This window comes from Sebastes fasciatus, chromosome 21 (genome assembly GCF_043250625.1).
Source record: "Sebastes fasciatus isolate fSebFas1 chromosome 21, fSebFas1.pri, whole genome shotgun sequence".
Lineage (NCBI taxonomy): Eukaryota > Metazoa > Chordata > Actinopteri > Perciformes > Sebastidae > Sebastes > Sebastes fasciatus.
In genome coordinates this window covers 7,061,120-7,085,117 of record NC_133815.1, presented here as the reverse complement: position 1 = coordinate 7,085,117, position 23,998 = coordinate 7,061,120, and the positions used below count along the sequence as shown (strand labels likewise).

Below are 23,998 nucleotides of genomic sequence, written 5' to 3'. Positions count from 1 at the left end.
CCTTCTCTTTCTAACTTCAAAAGCATTAGTTTTCCTTGTAGAGAGACTATTTTCAGTATTGATTTCGACTCAATTAATGTGGTTTTGACTACAGATCTTGATTTAACTTTGCAGGCGCTGAGACAACCGGTTTGTTGAGTGATAACTTTCATAGCTGTGTGTTCTCCAGGCATGGATCCCTGGCAGGCTGGGGATGACAGACTAACTTTGCATAAGTGCACGGCTGCATGTCTAACTCCCAGAAGTCGGGAGACGACACACGGAGAGGCTGTTACCGCTCGGCAAAGTCATCTCAGCGGTTCTAACACGGGGCTTGATGTTGTAGAAAGGCCCTGAGCTGCAGGGCCTCTCTTCTCCTTCATCTCCCATCTCTCTTTGCTCCCCACTTCTTTAATGTCATGTCATGCTTTCATCCGAATAAGTATCCTCCTCTTCCTCTTCTCTCATCTTTACTTCACGCTTGGTCTTCATGCTTCAGTCCCTTGAACCGAAGGGGGCGTTTTGAAGCTGCCAGAAGCTGGCGAAAGGGACATTAAAAAAAAAATAAAAAATGAAGAACCAACAAGTAAACAAGACATCTTAACCTTTATGATAGCTATGTTGTGTATCTCTGTGCACATTTTAAGTGACAGCACAGAAACACTTTGGCAGTCAGCATACTAATTAAATTCTGGTATTTAAAGCTGCATTAAATCAATATTTTTAAGTTAACACGGATTATATTTAAGGTGCTAAATGCAAAATTACTAGCATTTATATTGCCTCCACATGGCTCCCAACATGGCAACGGCTGAGCTGGCGGCTCGCAGTGTTGTATCTGGAAGGTAAAGCACAAATTGCGAAACTTTCGCGAGATGGTTAAGGTTAGGCATTGACCTCGCATGGTTAAGGTTAGGATAGCGAGTACAGATGTAATTTGGGGGTTATCTTCTAGACACGACCGGCTTGCAAAAGCAACACTGCTGACAGAGATAACAGTGTTAACCTCGGGGGGGAACTGGTGGGTGGGAGCTCAGTTCCGCAACAGCACCATCGGTCGGGACGGCGTTATCAGCTGTAACCGCCGTATGAGAGCAGTGCAGAGCAGCGGCCGTGAGCTAGCCAGTAGGGGCACGCTAACATGCACTAACATGCACTAAAAGAACGCGCGACTGGCTCGGCGATGTCAACAAAGCACGGAGAAGCTCAGGTTACAACACACACAGAGGGAGAGAGACTTCTTTATAGCAAATAGTTGTTTACTGCTATATTGATGCTCTGGATATCGTATAGAGCACCTTTAATGTGAAAAGGGGCTGCTCATTATCACCCAACTCTGCAGTTTCCTTCAGATCTGCGGTGCATTTTAGCATCTTCCAGCTCATTGTTTTGATTTTATGGCCTTTAACTTTACTGTTTTGGTTCAGTCTGACTGCTCTCATCATCAGCAGCAGGCAGATGTTTTCAGTGAAAAAGCTCTAAAAACTAAAATAGCTGACAAAATGATCAACCTGCTAGTGCACAGCTAGCTATCGGGGAACATTTAGCAGCTAAACAGCCACATATTTCTTCATTGGGTTGCCAGAAACATAACTGCAAATTAATGCTGATGTTACTCCGTGTCTCCTGAATGAGATTCACCATAACAACTTTATATGGTGATGATATGTCAATTTTTCTGTTGTCTCTAAGTGGCTTAAAAAAAACAACCAACCACAAAAAAGCAATTAATGTAGTTAAAAAAACATAATTTCATTTGTCATTTCTCCAGTGTGAATACACTTTTAAAACACAGTGAGAATTAGGACACAGTTTAAGTGTCTTAATTTTTGCTACTTGATACTTAGCAGTCATCATGCAAATGTCAGCTCACAACAGAAAAGGGCAAGCTGCTATTATGACTAAAGAGTGACATTTTCATAATTGAGAAATTGTCAAAACGGAGGTAAGCTGTACTTAGCACTGGGAAGAACTCTGACTAATAAAGATTAGCAGAACTACAGAAGATTGACGACAGAATCAGAAGAATATTCAGCATTACAAAGGGTTATAATGAGTCAATATGTGTGGTCCTTTGGAGATTTTCATCATTAACTTATAAATATTCCTTATTATTGTCTAATTTTAAGGTATCATTTTTAACAACTGACAAAAGAAAAGTTAAAATATATGATGTCCAAAACTTCTGATTGGCAGATATATCTGCTAGTGTGAACAGGAGAGGTGGAGGTTAGCACTATATCAGATTTCCCGTGATGCTGGTGTCCTCCAGCTGACAGCACGTCTGCAGCAGGTCCAACACCTGTCACACCTCACTTTCTGCCAGCGAAGGTGGCGGTCGACCTGCTGGTGGCCAAACTGCCCTTCAGGGCGAGCTGACACGGTTTGAGAGGAGCCAGCGGCCGAAACAGAATGACTCAGCAAGAGAAGCTTTTCAAAATGAGTCAAGCAACATTTCTTTATTTTTTTCTAAGGTTGAATGACTAATTTGTTCAATTCTGGTTTGACATCCGAGTAGGGCATTGATATGTATTTATTCAAACTGCATCAGGGGAAATTTGTGTGAGAGTATACAATAGAGCTGCAACAATTAGTCGACTAATCCATTAGTATTGATAGAAAAATTATTTACTATTACTATTTTGATAATTGATTAAAGTACTTTTCATGCAAAAATGGCAAAAAATGCTGTTTTCAGCATCACAAATATGGAGATTTCCTGCATTTCTCTGTTTTATATCATATTAAACTGAATGTCTTTGGGTTTTGGACTGACTGACAAAACAAGACATTTAAAGACCTTGGACTTTGAGGAACTGGGATGGACATTTTTCACTATTTTCTGACATTTTATAGACCAATCTAGAAAATAATAGCAGATTAATCAATGAAAATAATGGATAGTTGCAGTCACAACCACTTATTTGTGAGTGTAAAAATCACTGTAAAAATACAGACTGGAACTGTAAGCGAGAAGAGACAACTTCTTGATTAAGACCCTGCACATTTGCTTTATTTTGACCAAATTATTTTCAAATTATGGTCGGCCTTGTAGAATAATTTCAGCACAGAATGAATAGCAAGAAAGATGGACAACATGAAAGATTTTCTGCATCTCCACCAGCTACAAAGAGGGAGAGATATGCAGACTGATCTCTGAATGAAGCGCTCATCATTAAATAATGAATCTGTAAGATAAGGCTGTCACTAGAATGTGAATTTGCTTGGTACAACATTAATTTCTAATTTTTATGTGCTCTTTTATATTCGTCAAGATTTGGAAAACAGTTAGCAACATCCATGGGACATCCTGTCCAATCACATCTCACCGTTCAACCTGTTCTCTGCTCTGATTGGTGGAGCTGCAGGTATTTTTAGCTCCAGATATTCAATAAAAGCAGACACTTCTCCAGAGGTTTTAAATTGAGACAAACAGACAACACCACAGCAAAATAGCATGACACAGCAGCAGCACTGCAACGCCAACGGTGCTGTCAGCCACCATCTATCCTCCAGCCTCCCAGCGGGCATCACAGTTAACGCAAGGCCTCCCTGAACGCACTTTACCCTCTCATACCAAGCAGGTGAATCGTTAAACAAAGCAAGCGATGCTTCATCACAGAAAGTGAGAACATGAGTGCAGGCGAGTTAAAACTTTGAGCCCAGTGAGAGAGGAAGCACTATTAGTGCACTGCAGCACAACTGCTGCAACATTAAACTGAGAAGGACCATTTGTCAAAGTGCTCCCCACCAGAAGTCCCCTATGTGAAGCCGTTTCTGAGAGTTAGTGGTCTTAAGACCGAAGAAACGATGACTCATACATCGATAAAGGTTAACTGAGCTGCCCTCACACAGCCCAGCTCTGATGAAAAGGATGGATACTCTCATATGAGAGAAGGACGCAGTTGAGTTGCATGTCTAAATGATTCATGTCACCTAACAAAGTATCACGCATGAACATGAAAGCAATTTTATTTGCCTCGAGGGGGAGAGATTAAAAATGTAGTGGTGTAAGATGACAAACCAGGAGGTTGCACCCTCTGGGCGTGAAAACCCAGCCCTACTCTAGTAGGTTTTACACCACGCAAAGTAAGACGCCCCGGGTTGCCACCAACATAGAGGGCATAATACCATAAACAAGCTTAATCCCTTCAAATCAGCATAACAGATTTTAACAGGGCGGTACATTGTGCTTATTTCAACATGCTGAGTGTTGAGGGCAAAAACAAACCCTGAGTTGTGTCAGAGGCAGAGCGGTTTGAAGTCTGACGGGACTCAAGTTATTATTATATTATTAAAGAAGCTGTGAAATTTAATGGTTCCATCCTACAGATCAGGACCTCCAGTGGGGTCGCCAGATGAATCAGAGGGGTTATGGGATGATTTATGAATTTATGAAAAAAATATTATTTTGAATAGTGAAATACTGGACATTTGACCAAATAATCTCAGTTTAATTTACTATCTTAATTGCTGATGAGGACCAAAAAATGCTATTGAGTTTTGAGATTATTTTTGTCAAACATATTGATCCCAAGGCCAAGAATGAACTTGCTCAAATGCTGTACAGTTTTACCTCTTCAGGCCTCTAAAAACATTTCAAATAAAACAACGTGAGAAGACAAAGACATCACTCTTTGGGTGAACAACAACTCACAGATTCATGCAAACTGCTAGTAGTCTATGTAGATATTTCTGGTCTTTCAAGAGTAACAACCCTAGACTGTATATAAGAAGTGGACAAAGCATTCCCTGCTTTATGGTCTATTTGACTCTAAATGTGACCATAATTTACTAAATGAACATCATGCTGTATTGAAGAAGACTTGAAACTAGCGACGGAGACCATAAAATCATGTTTACAATGTTTACTGAGGTAATAAATCAAGTGAGAAGTAGGCTCATTTTCTCATAGACTTCTATACAATCAGTCTTCTTTTTGCAACCAGAGGAGTCGCCCCCTGCTGGCTGTTAGAAAGAATGAAAGTTTAAGGCACTTCAGTATTGGCTTCACTTCTCAGACCCGGAGGTTGCCGCTTGTTAACTGTTGGGACTTATAATGTGCTGAGGGTCTTATACAATTGAGACTCAAACGCAACAAAGGAAACTAAAGAAACTGATGTAACCACAGGGAAATAACTCCAGAACAATGCCATTGTATGTATTTCAAGATGTAAGGGGAGAAAAATGTGACAGTAGGCAGTGGAATTCACCGTTTCCTGTAAACGTACGAGCTGATTATTGTACTAAGAGTATTTATGAACCACACAGGAGCAGGACAGGAAACAAGGCCCATTGGTGCATTCAGGAATGCCCATGAGGTAGACACAGCAATCCTGCGCTGTACACAAGAGTTTGCATTGCGAAGGAGGAAATACATATTGTTTCCACTGTCTCCCTACACTTCCTGTCGTATCTCACGACCTATAAAACATACTTTCTGCAGAAACTGTAAATCACACACCTCAGAAAGTCCAGGAAGTTCCTTACTTTACACACACATTCCTAATTTCCCCCATGACGCAGCCTCTTGTCTGGTGACAATGGCAGGAACGAAAAGCACTGGAGGAGGATGTTTTTCGGAGAGGAGGGTGGGGGGGGAGTGGATTGTACCTCGTTTCCTTGAGCGGCGCAGCAGAGACCGCTGAGAGTCAGCTGGGACGAGTGAACGAGAGGAGCAACATCCGTAGAGAACGTCCAAGGTCCAGAGATTTCCCGCCGGGCGATGACCACGTGTCCGGAGACGGAGGGAGAGATGTTGTATTGTTCTCCTCTCTCCTCCTCCTCCTCCCCCCTCCTCCTATGCTCCAACCCCCCGCTATTAGTGAGACGGATTAACTCCAAGAGCTGCGAGTCCTGAGAGTGTGTCTGGCTCGCTGTACGCGGACACACACACACACACACACATCGCATCAATTACGCCTTCTCCATGTGATTCAGGCTGACGGATGAAGGCAGATGCACTCGACTAAAACATGACAGGGACAATTGGCCTGAAAGTGGAGAATTTACTCATGGATGAGCCGCCCAGTTGCTCAATTCTCCAAACACACTAAAGGCCTAATCAGCCAATTACACCAAAGCTAAATTGCATGTGGTGCAAAACACACACAACAATGCATGAAATGCCGGCAGACTCCGGAGGTGACTCAGTTTCAGAGTGATGGAGCCTGGAGTCTTCCATCAGGACAGGGGTGACCTTTCTTCTTGAGCCACCACAGGAGAGGGCAATGATTAAATAAGTGGTATTTGGTTTGGAGCTGGCAGTGTAAAACTTGATGGAAAGGGAGCGGTGGCAGTCGCAGCTGTAATGACTTGAGCCGGCGCTCCCCGCGGCTCTGGGACTGATGTTTACCTGGAGATGACAGCAGATATGACGGCGTGGGGACCTGACAGCGTTGACATTTTAAAGTGAGACCCTACTGAGGCCAGTCCAGTGGGAGGCCAGTTACAGCGGAGGAGTTATCAGAGGGTTACAGTTGTGACACATTATTTGGATTAATATCACGATGCACATTGCACCCTGTGGTGCAAGTATTGTTATCAGAAAAGCAGCAAATCACGAATGAGATTAGAATTGGTAGAACAATTTTGCATGTCTATAGACTGGAATGACAAAGAAGCAAGGAGACGAGCAGTATCTGTGATGAAATATCTCTGAAGAACAAAGAGCCAAACAAATAATGTTTTAACAGTAGGTGAGAACACTGTGGGGATTTTTTTGTTGTTGTTTACGAGTCTTTCTGAGGTTCCAGGACTTTGAAGTAAAAGAAATATCTCTGAATTATATTATTCATTCACCAAATAGTGGGAAAATGGCCATCACTATTTCTCAAAACACGTAATTGCTTGTTTTGTTTAAGCAACAGTCCAAAATCCAAAGAGACTCACTTAATAAATATATAAAAGAGAAAGAGAAAGCAGCAAATGTTCACATTTGAGGAGCTGGAAACACTAAATGTTTATCTTGAAACAAGACTAAGAGTCTACAGCCGTTGTAGCGACTATGTGTGTCTGTACTTATAGGTACAACGGTGCTTTTGAACAGCATGCTAAAGCTCACAATGACAATGCTAACATGCTGTTTAGCACGTGAAACGTATTACATCTTCACCATCTTAGTTTACAGCCCGGTCACACGAAAAGGCGTAGGAATGACACGATAATGAGCAAGGCAAAAGAGTGCAATTTGGTGTGACATTTGTACGCCCAACTATGACATTTTTCCTAAACCTAACTAAGTGGTTTTGTTGCCTAAACCTAACTGCGGAAGTTACCATAGTTTTGTTGCGTGTTTGTTTCTCTGTGGAAATTATGTTTTCGCTCTTCTCCCGACTGGCTTCGGCAAGAGTTTGATTGACAGATGGTTCATCCAATCACCTGCCAAGTATTTCTAGAAAGTGCCTGCCCTTTTCCAAACAGTTTCTAATGACGGCTTGTCAGATAGTTCTGTATAACAAACCATCTTAGTGGGTCAGGTTACCATGTTTACTTTTGTCTTCAAACTATGAAAAACCTCTACCATCTTGGAAACAACTCCAAAGACATTGATTAATCATTGTTGTCGATGACTGAAACCTTCAACGGGAAACAGCCATCAATATCTTGTCGCATACAAAAATAATCCTTGTCTGTGAAACTGGGACACGCAGTTGATAATTGCTCTCTAGCTCGCAGCGTCGTGCTGAACCGCTGTGAGCAAACAAGCCAATTATTCTGAATCAGTTTAGAAGTCTTCCTGTGATGTAGCTACATTTAGAAACCTCTCTTTCACAACTCAAACACAAACAGGAGCACGCAAGAGGAATATAAGAGGATTCATGTGTTTATGTTGAGTAACTGCAGGGTAGCGCTTAATTGCATTGAGCTTTGGTGTCCCGTTGTGCAAGTCTGACGCAAGAGGACCAGGATAGATGAGGGTGTAACGCCAAAAACATGCATGTAGTAAATAACATTGTTGCTATAGGTGTGTGAGGAAGAGAGTGATGTTCATGTGAGGAGCTTTAGTATGGACTTTCAAACATGCAACATCCATCAAATATCTCTCACAGATGCATATCAGAGAAATAATGAAGCAATCAGTGCAACCACTCAGCACGCTAATTACAGACGCGAGCCCGGGACGCCCACCGGCATCATCTCAGAGTCTGTGTGTGTGTGTGTGTCCGTTTTTTAAAAATGCATTCCAATAGAAAATGTCTCACCAACAGACGTTTAATTACCAGAGGATGGAGAGCTTTGGTTTGCCCGTGCCATCACTCATGGCTGAATTAATGAATAGGTAAACAGCAGAGCAACAAGCCAGACTCAGCATGGTTTGGATGAGATCGGTGATACCACACATGCTCTCTCACACACACACACAAACACACACACACACACACACAGAGTCAGCAGTGTTTAATATTATGGATGAAGTGGTGGTTCTATGCTATGGTAGGGTGGAGGTGGAGGTGGAGATGGAGCCGAGAGCTTGCGGGTGATTTGTTTGGTGCTTCACACCGGAGTCTATGATTAAGTGCTAAACCACGGATGATACACGCCCTTTTGTTCCGACATCAAGCAGGTAAAATAATGAACAACAAGAAGATGATGATTGCTGTATTTCATCAGGGAAGTTCATGGAGTTTTGGTCTCCACCCACTGAGGGAGAGATTAACGGAAACACAAACAAAATGTGTCACAGAGTGAGGGCAGAAGATGTCTTCAAATTGCTTGTTTTGTGTGACCATCAGTCTCAACCCTTAATATATTAATCTCACAATTATTAAGTGAATCCTCATACAACGGTTTGTATGACATTTTACGAAAAGTTTTTCCTCATTTTTCGTGCGTTCCACGAAAAAAAATGTTTTCAAATAAACTTCCATCTTCACAGGAAACAACTTGGTTAGGTTTAGGCAACAAAACTACTCTGTTAGGTTTAGGAAAAGACGGTGGTTTGGGTTTAAATAACTACAGAAGTAAAGTTACTTAATGGTGCCGTCAAATGGGGTCGTCCATTTGAACGCCCTCCTCTTGCGGTATTCACGACCTCGTAAGTGGAAAGTTTCTGAAAGCTCCGAGTGACACGTTTGTTAACGTTGTCAGAAATGGCGGAGGCCATGGAAGTTCATTTTTCGGTATATAGTAAGTGAGTATAATGTAATTATAGTCATATATTGTAATTCTTCATAATTTAAGTAAAAATGTTGATATTCCCAACGGCCTTATCTTTCTCCTCTGTCATTATGCCTTTGCATTTCCTGCATTTACCCGCTTGCTAGCTTGCTAAATAGTTAGCCGCTGGCGTCTTGATGCCAACAGTAACGTTAATATTGCCGTTGTTTAGCAGCGGTGTTCTCACGACTTAACCACTTGAACGCCAAGCATATGTGCACGACTTCCCATGTTGTAAACACAAGCTTATGAGTTTCATTTAAGGCACAATACGTATGGAAGTTACGTGACGGAGTACGAACAGCGGTCTTCTTCGGTGAAAGTCTGGTGTTTTTGGACCCACCTCCTCCTTATGCAGCGTTTGTCGCTCTTTATACTTCCTAGCTCATGATTATGTGTAATACATACAAACTGATTTGTGGGATATTTACAAATTACAGTGCATTACATTTCGTATGTATAGCTACAAACAATGTATGAGAACAGTCTGAATTAATACAACAGAGAAAAGCATCAAATTGTCACGTTTGAGAAGCTGGAACCAGCAAATCTTGGGCATTAATGAATCATTTCAGCACTAGATTTAATCTTCATTGATTAAACTTTCTTGCTGTCTACTCTTTTCATTTAGCTTTAGGCTGGAGAGACAAGCTTCCTCACTGCGTTGTGGGATCCAGTCCTGAGTTTACACCGCCACGGAGCTGCAAAGAGATAAAACTGTGCCAGACAAAATGAATGTCAATGGCATTCCAGTGGCCTGTTTACGGCTGTCGTAGTTAAATGTCAAATGCTTGGTCCCCGCGGGGGAGACGGAGCTGGCCGGGAGAGAATTTGCAGGTGTCGCTCCCTCCATCACTCTGCTGCCTCGCTCTTCTGTGTGATGTTAGGCATGGGACAATACGTCGGGGATGAGCAGCAGCAGATCTACTATTAGTGGAAGAGTGAAGAATGGAGCGAATGCCCAGGGGAAAGCTGAGGAGTGGACCAGACCTCACTGACATTATTATAAGAGTTGCTGTGGTGACAGTTTCTGCAGAAGATGACTTCTATACCAGAGAGTCATAACTTAAAAGGTCCATTCCAGTGGTTTAGCATGTAAGTTATTTACTACAAATCACAGCCAACCATTTTGCAAAACCTGTGACTATGTGTGCAAAGGAAACAAGAAAGATGTGGCATAAAACCAACAGCCCCAGATACATAAACTATCACTGCAGTGTTGAGAGGGAGAGAAAAATCATTGCAGTTACTACAGCATGTTTGAAATATCGTACACCACAACGAGCTGCGGTGTTTTTACAGCACAAACAGCCGGCGCAGCGACCACGGTGTCCAATTTATTTGCAGCTTCTTACAAACCCAAAACGTCAAGTCATCTCTTCTCCCCAGAGGATGCTGTCCTCTCTACGAGGAGGGAGGAGGGAGCTGCCTGTCGTGCCATCCTCAGTGCATATGGGATAATCTGGGTGTGAACATCTTGTGGTTCAGTGGATCAGGGGCAGCAGAACCATGTGAAAGTACAACTGTGAAGTTAGTAGTAAAGGACACTTTAAAGAGGAAACATTTCCATTATTCCTTGATTGACATAAAGCCAGCTGTCTGCCCAGCGGCTGTCCTCTCTGATTTTGTTGTTGCTCCTCTCTGCTGCCAACGCTGTACTCTCTCCAGCATCAACGTCCTCCCTACACGATAATGCCACAGTCTCCATGGTGATGTAGCTACCACAAACCACCGCCACCACCACTACCAGCACCACAAACACATTCACACACACACATGCCAGGCGAAATCCCACTGAGTCATTTTGCAGGGCTTTTTTTAAAACGCCGCTCTGTGTATAAAATTAATTTGCGGGACCAACGCCTCGCTCCATCTTAATGCTGTCTCAGATTACTAGACAGCTTTCCAGCCCCCCGGGGGCCACGGATCTCTTAGGCTGGAGAGCAAGACGGAGGAGGAGGAGGAGGAGGAGGAGGAGAAAAACCCTATAAACTGTTCTCTAATTGGGGGTGACAAGTGCCGATATTTGAGGAGTTCTCCCAGAGGTGGTTAGTGCAATGATTACAATGAAATGTCAGCTCCCATGACACCTTTGGCAAGGAAGACATCACAGACATACTGTAGTACATGCTGGCTGTCATGTAGCCCAAGAGTTCCTAGGAAAACCACCTTTCCTGTGGCTTTTCTTAGGAAGAGCAGTTTCTATCGCAGTCTGACGAATCTTCCATTTACTTTTACCTCGTGTGACCTCGACGAGGACTTGGCTCTCGCCTTGCCAAGTACTGCACACGAGGAACACCAGCCCCGCTGCTCTTCAGCCCATCAATCAGCCTCTCCAGCAGCCATGAAATGAGCCATATGCGGCATGGGCAGGGCACAGAGAGGGAAAACAATGGTTTTATATTCTCAAGAGCTTCCTTTCCTGGCATTTAGACTCCCTCAACTTGGACTCAAACAGCGTGAAAAAAAGGATAGTGTAAGTCACAAAAAAAAAAAATGTTGGCTTTGGCAAGGTGATTACAAATGCAGAGTGTTTGCACGGAAAGGAAATGCTTCGATTTAGGAGGCAAAGTAGAGATGACCAAGCATTTAAGGCAAGATAGGGGAGTTGTTCCCCCCCTCCGTCACCTCAATCCTCCACAACAATTAGCCGCTGACAGTGACATAGAGTGCAATAATAAGCCCCGCCATGGGGAGGGGTGCCCGGCATATGGTGCTACTTTAATCTGCAGCCTGTATCAGATGAGTCTGGACAGCAGACAAGGTTTGATTTTAACTGAGTGCATGCTCAAAAGCCTGGATAAATATAAAGGATTGTGAATGCTGCATCCAAAAAGCAGGGCTGACAAGTATTCACAATGCTTTTTGGTGATGCAAGAACAAATGTCCAAATAGAAGAAGTTGCCAAGGAAACCAGAGACGAGAAGCTCTCTCTCTCTCCTTTTTTTTTTTTTTTACAGAATAGCACTTTTCTGGGTGAGAGGGTGGCGATTTGCTTCCTTGCTAGCCGGGGTCACAACCTGCCATCCATTAGAAGCTCTGAGTAATCCTCATAGGTGAGCCCAGCCTCAGACCTCGTAATCATCGGGCTGACACCTGCGAGTATTGTCCCCCTTCATCACATGACCCTCTCCCTCCCCAGAGGCCGGCCGAGGCTGGGTTTGCAGGGGTAACGCGTCCCCCCTCCCACCCGCTGGACTTCTCTATTCCACCGGGCCTTCTCATAATCCTATTAGCCCCGGTCATCTGCGCTGCATTAAAAAAATGTGATGATTGATCCTAAAACACAAACCCTCTGTGTCCCGAGGTCGCCTACAGAGGAGTTCCTGTGTTTCACTTTCCACATATTAAACACCTCACACACCACAAAATGTGACCCACATTTTATCCTTCTTCAGGATCTTTATTGTTTAAAGGGATGTTAACAACACAAACACTCCTCTGGAGAAAGAAAAGAGTTGTGTGATTAGTGACTGTTAAGCTTCAAGGTCTTGCCTGGTGAAAAAATAGCTGAGTTAAGTCCAGCCTCATGACGTCCTTATACAAAAAGGCACCAGAGATTTTTAAAATATTTGCACTTAATTTAAAAAATAACCTTTAAATATATGTACATATTTAGGTTGATTTAGTTCCTGATTATAAAATAGTACTGCAACAGACTTCATATGTCCTCTAGCTATTCTGCCGTTCCTCAGAGAGTTATAGACTTAATGTGTGTGAGCTATGTTAACCATTAAAAACACTGAGAAATCCACTAGGAATTCTGCTGCAGCACTGAGAGATCATCCTGTAGTTTGACATAAGCAGGTTAAATATTTCAGATTATGATACTTCTGAACAAACCTTTATTACATAAGTCAAGTCAAACAAGACTAGTTTAGCTAGTGGCTCTGTGAGGCTGTACTGAGGCACGGCGTTGCTTTCAGCTAAATCTTAGTTTAGTTTCATAGACTGTAAATAAGAAGTGGACGTAGTCACCGTGACAGCACCTGTTGGTTTGTGGACTGCCGTTTTGAAGCCTCGAGTCTGGCTTTTTTGCCGTCACCATCTTGTTTTTTTGCAACCAGAAGTGACACAAGAGGGTGGAGCTAAGTACAACCAAATGCTGAATAAGACATTTTTAGACGACCAAAATGTTCATGAACTGAAAGCACACTGTGAAAGAGTTAAAGTTGTAAGACGAAAACACGGACAACGCCCAGACCGGACAACGCCGTGGTAGCGACCTGTCAATCACAAGGTAGCCACGCCCTAAAGCATACCCTGCTTTATGGTCTATTTGACTCTAAATGGGACCATAATTTACTAAATGAACATCATGCTGTATTGAAGAAGACTTGAAACTAGCGATTGAGACCATAAACTCATGTTTACAATGTTTACTGAGGTAATAAATCAAGTGAGAAGTTGGCTCATTTTCTCATAGACTTCTATACAATCAGACTTCTTTTTGCAACCAGAGGAGTCGCCCCCTGCTGGCTGTTAGAAAGAATGCAAGTTTAAGGCACTTCAGCATTGGCTTCACTTTTCAAACCCGGAGGTTGCCCACTGTTTAGTTTGTATTCTAACATTTACAAATTAACACTAAACACAAATACTTTGGTATTTGTGGCGCCACATGAAAAGTCAGGGATCACTAAAGTTGTTATAATTCATCCTGAGGGGAACAAGAACGCCTGTAACAAATTGCATACCAATTTATCCAATAGTGGTTGATAAATTTCACTTAAAACCACAAATGTGAACCTCATGGTGCACAATAGGAAAAGTCAGAGGAATACCAAAGTCATTAGGGATCATCATCTGGGAACCATGAGTGTTTACCTATATTTCTGCCAATCCATCGAGAGGATGCTGAGATATTTCACTGGAAAAGTGACCTGCTGGTGGCTCTATGAAAAGGCAGCCGATCACCAAAGTCACTAGGGTTCATCCTCTGGGCACCATGAATGTCTGTACAAAAAGATTTTTCAGTCGGGACCAAAGCGGTGGACCAGCTGACAGACTAGAGCCAGGCTGCTAACGCGGCTAAATGTTTATCAGATTTGTTGTATCACACTTTTTCGTCTCACATCACCAATGACATCTCATTTTTATCACTTCAACAAATTTGTGATGACGATACCAACATCGAGTGAAACGTATGCTAAAAGCTCCATCATTTTGCATCAGCTTGAGGTACAGATTCCAGCCAAAACCTCCTTCTCCCCCCCCCCTTCAAATCTAAAAACAAGCCTTTGTGTGGATTTGAACTCTCTGGGGATCTACTGCACGTGTTCCTCCGCCTGCTGTATTAGCTCTATCAAATAACCCCCAAAAATCTCTAAAGCAACACTCAAAAATCTCCTTACATAACTCACGTTAACAGCGGCTATATCCTGAGGAGGGACCTGTTTGACGCCCCTTGGGTCCCTCTTGGCACAGAGGGTGACCATCAGTGGGTGGAGGTGCAGATTGGAGTGGCATGGCTGCAGCAGAGGAATGTGAGGAATTCCCCTTGTAAACACCTCATGCTCCGACGGTCGCCACCACGCTCTTATCTCCCCGTGCCCATCGCCCCCTTTCATCATCATAATGGTTAGTTATTCATTACCAGCTATCTGCTTGGTCGGGGCAGGTGGGGGCTGCTGCTACTCAAGTCTTTTGTTTACCTGAGGCGCCATATTTATTCACCGATACCCCCAATAGGCAAACAGAGCCGGCTCTGATACTATATACAGTAGAAAGGCTTTTTTTTCTCTTTCTTTTTTTGAGGCACGACTAGCCGAGGCTCTCTCTGATCCTATGGGAACGCTCTTTAGCTGATAGGATCATAAGTGGCTGAGGGGGGGAATTTATTCTCCGTCTTGGTTGAATAGAGCTTTCGCTTGCTTTTCAGCGTTGCACCTCCCCCTGTGGTTCCTGTATACGAGCCCCCCCCTCTCAGCTTAAATGAAAAGTCATTTCAAAAGCAGCTGAGGGCCTTCGTTAATACTGCGTGGCATTTAGAAAACACAGGAAAAGATACGGCGCAGGCACAGACTGGCTTTTTCCTCCCTTTGCTCTGGTGAAATCCTGTTTTGTCAGAGCGGAGTCCATCCTGAGCACATACATGAGGGGCCCATTGGGGGCCGCATTCCTCCTCATGGTGTACCACTCTCTACCAGTCAGCAGGGACGCTTACTTACAATCATGAAACCCGCTCACACACCGCCGGCATAGCCACGTCCCCTAACAGTTTCCCATCAGCTGGGACTTTCTGCTGCAAGAGTCAGAAACCAGATTTTTCCTTTTCCTGGAACTTCCCCTGATACGTTTGTTTAAGCGAAAGCTGATAATTTCCGGGTGTTTTTCAGTGTTAATGTAGACTTTTCCTGCCATTGGCGATAACAGAGCAGCTGTGGAGATTGTTGCCCTCTAAAAATTCTTGCTAATGTTGACAGTAGATATCACACCAAATAGGAAGGTGTTGAAATGAATGACACTTTGGCCTCCTTCATACAGGACAACATCAGAAAGAATTGGCAGGATTTGTCACTGATGACAGGCAAAATCCTCTAAATCAAATGGCAACTGTCCTCCTTATGTCATTCATCCAGTCTTGACTTTAATAGCTTTCATGGTGTTTTTTTGGGGAGTTTTTCCGTCATTAAATCAAGGGGTCAAATTCTAGAGGGTATCATGTGTTATACAGACTGCGAAGCCCATTGGAGTTGTGATTTGGGTATTTTTTTCAATTAATCAACTAAAAAATGGAGTGAAATATGGAAAAATGACGATCACATATTCCCAGAGCCCAAGGTGACATCTTCCAATTCCTTGTTTTTCTGATCAACATACAAAAACCTGAGAATATTCAATTTAAAATGATTTAAAGCAGCAAATCCTCACAATTTAAAAGTTGAAACCAGAGAACCGTTGGTGTTTTATGCCAGCAGCATGGCTGGTCCACCACTTTCAGTCCGGACTGAAATATCTCAATGGATATTGAATGGATATTCATGGTCTCAAGAGGATGAACACTTATGAATTCGGCAAACTTGAGTTTCACATTTGTCGTTTTATGTAAAATGTCTTCACAACTACTGGATGGATTGCCATGAAATGTGACAAAGATATTCGTGTTCCCCAGAGGATGAATTCTCACATCTTTGGTGATCCATTAACTTTACCTCTATAACACCTCCATCAGGACTAATGACACTCTCAGCAGCCTCAGCTTTGCTTTGTGTTTAGTGCTAATTAGCAAATGTTAGCATGCTAAATTGTAAACACTATATTTAACATCGGCATGTTTGCATTGTCATGAGAGCTGCAACAATTAATTGATTAGATGTCAACTATTAAATTAATCACCAACTGTTTTGATAATCGATTAATCCTCTATGACAGTAAACTGAATATCTTTGAGTTGTGGACAAAACAACACATTTGAGGATGTCATCTTGGGCTTTGGGAAACACTGAGTGACATTTTTCACCATTTTCTGACATTTTATTGACCAAACAACTAATCGATTAATCGAGAAAATAATCGTTAGTTGCAGCCCTATTTATCATAGTGAGGATATTAGCAAGTACAGCCTACAGTAGAGCTGCTATAGCACGACTGTAGACTCTAAATCTTGTTGCTTACTAATGATTTCGAAAACTAATTGATTAACAAAATAGCTGGTGATTCATTTTCTGACAGTCAACTAATCAACTACTTGTTTCTGCCAGTATTTGGGATTATATACTGTAAATAAAGTTACTTAAAAGGGCCTGTGTGTAGCATTTACGGGGATCTATTGAAAGTAATTGAATATAATATAAGTATGTTTTCTTTAGTGTATAATCAACTGAAACGGAGTCCGCAATGTTGCACTGCCATGTTTCTACAGTAGCCCAGAACGGAAGAACCAAACACTGGCTCTAGAGAGAGCATTTCATGTTTTTGCATCAGCCACCGTAGTTCTCCTACACGCTTGGCACACGGGAGAAGTTTCAGTTGGTTGCAATCTACAACCTCACCACTAGATACCGTCAAATCGCACACACTGCACCTTTATCTTCAAAATATGTCAAACCATTTGAATTTAGTCTTTATATATATCAAGCTACATTCAATAAATGTTGACAGAGTTTCGCAGCCCTGCATGACATCTCTGGTCCCCGAGCATCGTGCACAAGGAATAAATATCCTCATTACTGTTGAGTGCTTCGCTCATATGTTCCCCTAATACCCATTCATGGTATCACAGCATGTCAGCTCGCCCCGAGGAAGCTGTCAGCTACAGATGTCAATACCCCCGCTGACCCCTCTCCCTCGCCCTCCCCCCACCACCACTAGACACACATGGCACTGGAGGATTGTCCCCCAGAACAAAGGGAACATGGGGGGGGTTTCTGTGGAGAACAGGCAACCAAACATTCCTGGCACAATGGAGAGAGTGGCCGGCAGGTTCAATTAGTACACACTTTACTCTATACTCCATACGATCCCACTGTGCTTGGAAACAAAGCTGGAGCTCCACAATCAAATGGGGTGTTTGTGGTTGACGCTGGTGGTCTTAACAGAGTTTCTCCTATTGTCTGCTTTGTTGCTGCCGTGTTGCTTTGAGAAATAAACCACTTGAAGGGCACTTAGGGCAGAAGATACTCAAGTTGCAAAGATTGATGGCTCACCAGAAACTTTTGTTTTTGGAAGTAAACAAGCCTATATCAGTGCTGTAAATAAACTGGGACTACAGCCAGCTATACTGCAAGAAAGGAATCTTAACCATCAATCTGTCCAGGAATTAAGTGCACACCCAAAGTCTAATGAAACACTTGAGAGAGCACATTTTCTTAATTGACCATGACACTCTGGAATGCACTTCTTATAGAGATATGATCATCTAACTCGGTATCCACTTTTAAAAAACTTTCTAGCATTCCTATAAGTAGAAGGGTATAAATATATGTATGTACACATCTGTTTCTGGACGCATGTGTACATTTATACACATTTATGTATATATACTGTATATTTGTACCACTTCTATTATTATTGATATGTTCTGTGATGTTCTGTTTTAACAGTCACCATATCTTTTAATTTATTTATCTGCTTTTATTGTCTTGTGAAGCACTTTGTAACATCTGTTTTGAGAAGTGCTATATAAATAAATGTATTATCATTATAATTATTACTTCCTTTTTTTTTTTTAGAGAGACAAAACATGAATCCACCAAACAAAAAAATGCATTTTCCATGCAGTGAAATCAGGATTTTCCAGGAAATTTCCAGAGCCCAGCAGCAGCAACACCTTCCTGTATCATGCAATGCATTAAATGATGCTCTGTCTACACCAATAGGACACCATATATTGGGGATCTGTTGCAGTGATTGCAGCACTGACAGTGATTTGATGCTGTGTGACAGTCACTGCCTGGAAACCTTCAACAAATCGGATGCTCAACATGAATCAATACGCATTTTGCACAGTGAGAGCAGCCAATAAAACACACAGAACAGCAGGTGTACAGTAGGAGAAATAAACCTGATGTACTCACCTATGATAGATAGATATGAGAGAAATGAAGCCCCTCCAAAAGCAATGCTGTGTCTCTCTCTCTCTTCACACCATCCGAGCGCACATGTTGCCTGCAGCAGTCATCACCGAGCAAATGTCACAATCATGGGAGCTGCTAACAAGAAGTGGAGCTGCTCAATGCACACTGCAGGAGCTGGAGAGCGCGTCTCTGTCCGCATGCACAGCGTGTCCAGCAGCTTGGATGAGATGCATACAGGGCACCACCCTTTGCTGGAGCTCTGGAGACTCCTCTGCCTCCACCTCCACCTTCAGCCTTGTAAACAGCAGGACATGAAGCAAACCCGTCAAGGCAGCGTGATCACTGCTGCTGATGATGATGATCCGTGGTAATGCATGGAGGTGGTGGTTGGTGGTGCGCAATTAAAGATGCGCGCAGGACGCGGGTGCCACCCACTAGAGGAGGGTTTTTCGTGGTTGAGTTGTGTACGGAGAGGGAATCTTAATGAGGACTGCTGCAGAGTTTACCTCCCTTAGTTCAGGAGGAGTGTCCCTGTGCTCAAATCACACTGTCCCGACTAGGAAAGTTACACTACAGGAGGAGGAGGAGGAGGAAGAGGAGAGGAGGAGGAGGAGGAGGAGAGAGAGGAGGAGGAGGAGAGAGGAGAGGAGGAGGAGGAGAGAGGAGGAGGAGGAGAGTAAAGTTACCTTCCAGGAGGAGGAGGAGGAGGAGGAGAGAGGAGGAGGAGGAGGAGAGTAAAGTTACCTTACAGGAGGAAGAGGAGGAGGAAGAGGAGGAGGAGGAGAGAGGAGGAGGAGGAGAGTAAAGTTACCTTACAGGAGGAGGAGGAGGAGGAGGAGGAGAGAGGAGGAGAGAGGAGGCGGAGGAGGAGAGAGGAGGAAGAGGAGGAGGAGAGTGGAGGAGAAAGAGGAGGAGAGGGTGGAGGAGGAAGAGGAGGAGAGGAAGAGGAGGAGGAGGAGGAGGAGGAGAGAGTAAAGTTACCTTCCAGGAGGAGGAGGAGGAGGAGGAGAGAGGAGGAGGAGGAGAGTAAAGTTACCTTCCAGGAGGAGGAGGAGGAGGAGGAGAGAGGAGGAGGAGGAGGAGAGTAAAGTTACCTTCCAGGAGGAGGAGGAGGAGGAGGAGAGAGGAGGAGGAGGAGGAGAGTAAAGTTACCTTACAGGAGGAAGAGGAGGAGGAGGAGAGAGGAGGAGGAGAGTAAAGTTACCTTACAGGAGGAGGAGGAGGAGGAGATAGGAGGAGGTGGAGGAGAGAGGAGGAGAGAGGAGGCGGAGGAGGAGAGAGGAGGAAGAGGAGGAGGAGAGTGGAGGAGAAAGAGGAGGAGAGGGTGGAGGAGGAAGAAGAGGAGAGGAAGAGGAGGAGGAAGACGGGGATGAGTAGGAGGAAGAGGAGGAGGAGGAGAGAGGAGGAGAGAGGAGGAAAAGGAGGAGAGAGGAGGAGGAGGAGGAGAAGGAGGAGGAGGAGAAGGAGAAGGAGAAGAAGAAGAAGAAGAAGAAGAAGAAGAAGAAGAAGAAGAAGAAGAAGGAGGAGGAGGAGAGAGGAGGAAGAGGAGAGTAAAGTTACCTTCCAGGAGGAGGAGGAGAGAGAAGGAAGACGAGGAAGGATGACGGAATAAAGCACCAATGAAACTCACCTGTTGGCCAGCAGCCAGTCAGCAAAGTGGGAGATTAGCCCAGGAGACACCTGTTGACTCAAAACCAACCAGAGACAACCTGTGCAATGAGACCTGAGGTTGATATTTTCATCTCTACACAGCTTCTCCACTGTTTGTCTCTCTTGGTGCAATGCTGCAGAGACTGTAGGCTCACATTAAAGCTGCAGGATCTTTGATAAACAAGATGTCAGAGTTGCTTAATTGATTAATTAGTAAGTCATTAACCCATTTGTGCCCAAAGACTATATTTGGTATGATAAGAAAAAATGCCACAACATCTGTGTAAGAAAATATTGAAAATATTGCAGTATTATGTTTTGTGATACTGTATTGATTCTCAAAAATACTGTATCGATTTTTAATTAATAGTTTACATGCAAAGATGAACTCAGTCAATACTTATTTAAAGTGGCAGTAGGCAGTATATTTTTGGCATCATTGGGCAACAATTCCATAATAACCTTTCAGCATATTGTAATTCAAGTGTTCTGAGAGATAACTAGACTTCTGCTCCTCCTCATGGCTCTGTTTTCAGGCTTTAGAAAATCTAGCCCGTGACGGGAGACTTTGATCAATCACAGGTCATTTCATTGAGAGAGCGTTCCTATTGGCTTTGCGCCGGTCATGTGACCAGAGCTTGGCGTTCCTTCACCAGATTCAAAGATGTTGGCGGCGTCACAAACTTCCTAATTTTACAACTAAACAGTACACCACAAGATGATTCTGAAAACATTTGAGGTGAGAAATAGGCATTAACGTAACATAACATTGATTCATATTTGATCAGCGCTGTCTAGTTTGACCGTTTGGTTGGAGTTCGTGAGTGATTGACAGCCGGCTCTCATAGACGGCAGCTGGACAGCAGACCTCAGATCAGCTCTTACTGCTTGTTTTCCTCCGGTCTGTGAAATCTTGCAGATGCAGTTAGGAGCACCGGAGGACACAGAGGCAAATGATTTTTTTCTGGTTACCTGTTTCATGTACTATTGTCAGGATATAGCGAACGTTTTATAACAATAACTTTTTTTAATCATATTTCCCCAATCTCGCCTACTTCAGCTGTAATTTGCAAAGAGTTGCACCATCTAAGTGGATGTGCCCCTTCATGTAGTGCTATGATGCTGGACGTTACAGTGACTGTGATAAATGCAAATGCAGAGCCCACTAATCTGAATGCTTAAAAACTTCTTTTTACTCAAATTTTATTCTCATGGAGGTGTGTTCTTTATACTATGACAATTTTCCTAAAATTAGATTAAAAAAATCTCAATACATCACCTTCCTAACAGTATCGCAATATATTGAATCGTAACCCCTGTATCATGATAGTCATCGTATCGCCAGATTCTTGCCGATACACAGCTCTAGTTCTGATTGGTCAAAAGTCTTGAAATTTGGTACAGATATACTTTGGGCAAGTATCTAACAGTACAACTTTGACATTTTTATACCACGTGAAAAATCACACTTTTATTAATAGTCAAAATCTGGATTTTTGAGGAAAACATTGCTAACATTGTGTTTATTAAACTTTTCCATATGAAATATTTATTTTTACGCTGCATATGTGTGCATATCTTTGATATTCAACTTCTTCTCTGAGTTCATAGACACCAAATACTTGATTTGTCATTTTCGTATCATACGATATCCAGTATAAATAACATATAATGGTCTATTGCAAAAACAGCAGTCCCATGATGTGCCCAAATACTAAATATAGTATGATAAGAAAAACTCACTTTTCAGCCAAACGGTTTGACCGATTTTTAAAATGTCTTTACGTGTCCTGCAGGCGACAGTGGGCTTCTTCTTTACCCAAATAGGTTTAATCTTTTTTTAATCTGGGGTTTTCTAACCCTTTTAACTCGAGTTATACTAAAATAGACTCACATTAGACCATTTCATAAGACTTCTGATCAGTATAGTGTAGAGTGCTAGAGCTCAGTGGTTCTCAACCTGGGGGAGGGGACCCATTGAAGGGGTCACATGATGTATCAAAGGGGTTGAAAGAAGATTATCAGGGCAGGGAAGGTGACAAGACTTCTTTCTTTGTTGTTTTTTTCTTGTGAAATGATGGATAGTTTTACCTCTTCAATCCGAAAAGCACTGGTGGAACAGCAATTGCTTCATTCCAATGGACCATAAGCAGCGTTGCCAGATCAGATTGAGTTTCCAGCCCACTCATAAGTTAAAACCTGCCCAATTCAATAAACAGCCCAAATCATAACCTTGCCAGAAACCTTTACATACAATCCTCATTTTCACATGTATATATTACTATATTTTTATTCTATTTATATCGTCACTTTTTTTTCTTACAAGTTATTGTCACGTTATCTTACCTTTGTCTATCTATCTTATTAATGTTGTTATTATATATTCTTATTGTCATTTTATCTTGTCTTTTATTGCTGAGCTGACCCATTCTATCATCCTATACATTTCATTGACCCTGCGTTAACCTACATATGACAAATGAAACTAAAACTAAAAACTGTGTAATCATTACATGCGCAATAGAAAACATATCATGAGCATACAAAGCTTCATCTCTGCATCAAATCACCAAAGATAAAATGTTGGATAACCCACTCAGAGTGCAGTCAGACAACCAAATACACAACTTCCCATGTCAATGATGATGGCGTCAAGGTAAGAAGCTCCACTGTTATCCCTAACAACGATTGAATACAACACAAATATTTCTCAAATTAAATGAGTCAATAATATGAGTGAGTGGGCACAACAAAGTTTACTGAATTGAAGTGTTTTTTACCATAATATAACACCTTGTTTGGTAATATTGCTTTCACAATATTTGCAAATCTGTTGACAAAAGCAGCCCAAATTCATCCCAATCTGGCAACACGGAACATAAGTGAAAAAGCTTGGGAAGCACTGCTATAACGGAATAACTGATAGTACAGTTGGTGGTAAAAAGTGAAATTTTGCCTGCTATTTTGGTGCAAACCTCTACTGGCTGTACCGTCCTTTGTTGGAGGCCCTTAGAGGCTCTTCTTGGACCCAGCAGCCTGAGTCATGTTCAGCTCTCTCTCCTCTAATCCCACACCTCTCAAACAGCAGCTCAACGCTGAATCGGTCGTGAGGCCGTCAGCTGGTCCATCTATTATGAGGTTAAACCACTTATCCGTCCATATGGGAGGGAACAGGGGCATCTAACCTCAGCTGGCACCCTGGTATGAAAACAGCACATCGCTCTACCAAAAAGCCTAAATCGACAGCGGGTAAACAAAATCTGGTGTTTACTGCACGGGGAGATCAACTGCAGATACAAGTGGGCCTATAATCACATGGGTGGGGAAGAGTACGCCCGGTTGATTTAGAGTGTTTCAATTGCTTTTATCAGTCTCTTTGACGTCTTGTTACCAAGTGAACAAGAGCAGACACACAAAGGATGCTGTCTGACAGTTTAACATTGTATATATAGACGCAGAGGTGGATTTTATTTTGAAAAGACAATCAAAAAGTGATTAGCTGTATTCACTTTTAACAAGGAACGAGATGCACAGTATGAGTACTTTTGCTTTGGATGCAATGTGACTATGAGCTAACTAAAAACATTGATAAAGTTATTAAATATACCATGTAATAATAGTTTTTCAAGAAATAAAGTGGCACATTAGAAACTCCTTTTCTCATTCTATTTCTGAGAAGTCACTTGTAACGCAGA

At 42.6% G+C, this 23,998-nt stretch overlaps 1 protein-coding gene across 1 annotated transcript in view; it reads right to left on the bottom strand.

Annotated features, from left to right (window-relative positions):
• Positions 1 to 19,029, bottom strand: part of tmem108 (transmembrane protein 108) — a 53,862-nt gene extending 34,833 nt beyond the window's left edge. The window contains exon 1 of the mRNA XM_074621573.1: positions 18,654 to 19,029. The gene's annotated coding sequence lies outside the window, so the exon portion shown is untranslated. The remainder of the gene's footprint in view (positions 1 to 18,653) is intronic.
• Positions 19,030 to 23,998: the final 4,969 nt, after the last annotated feature.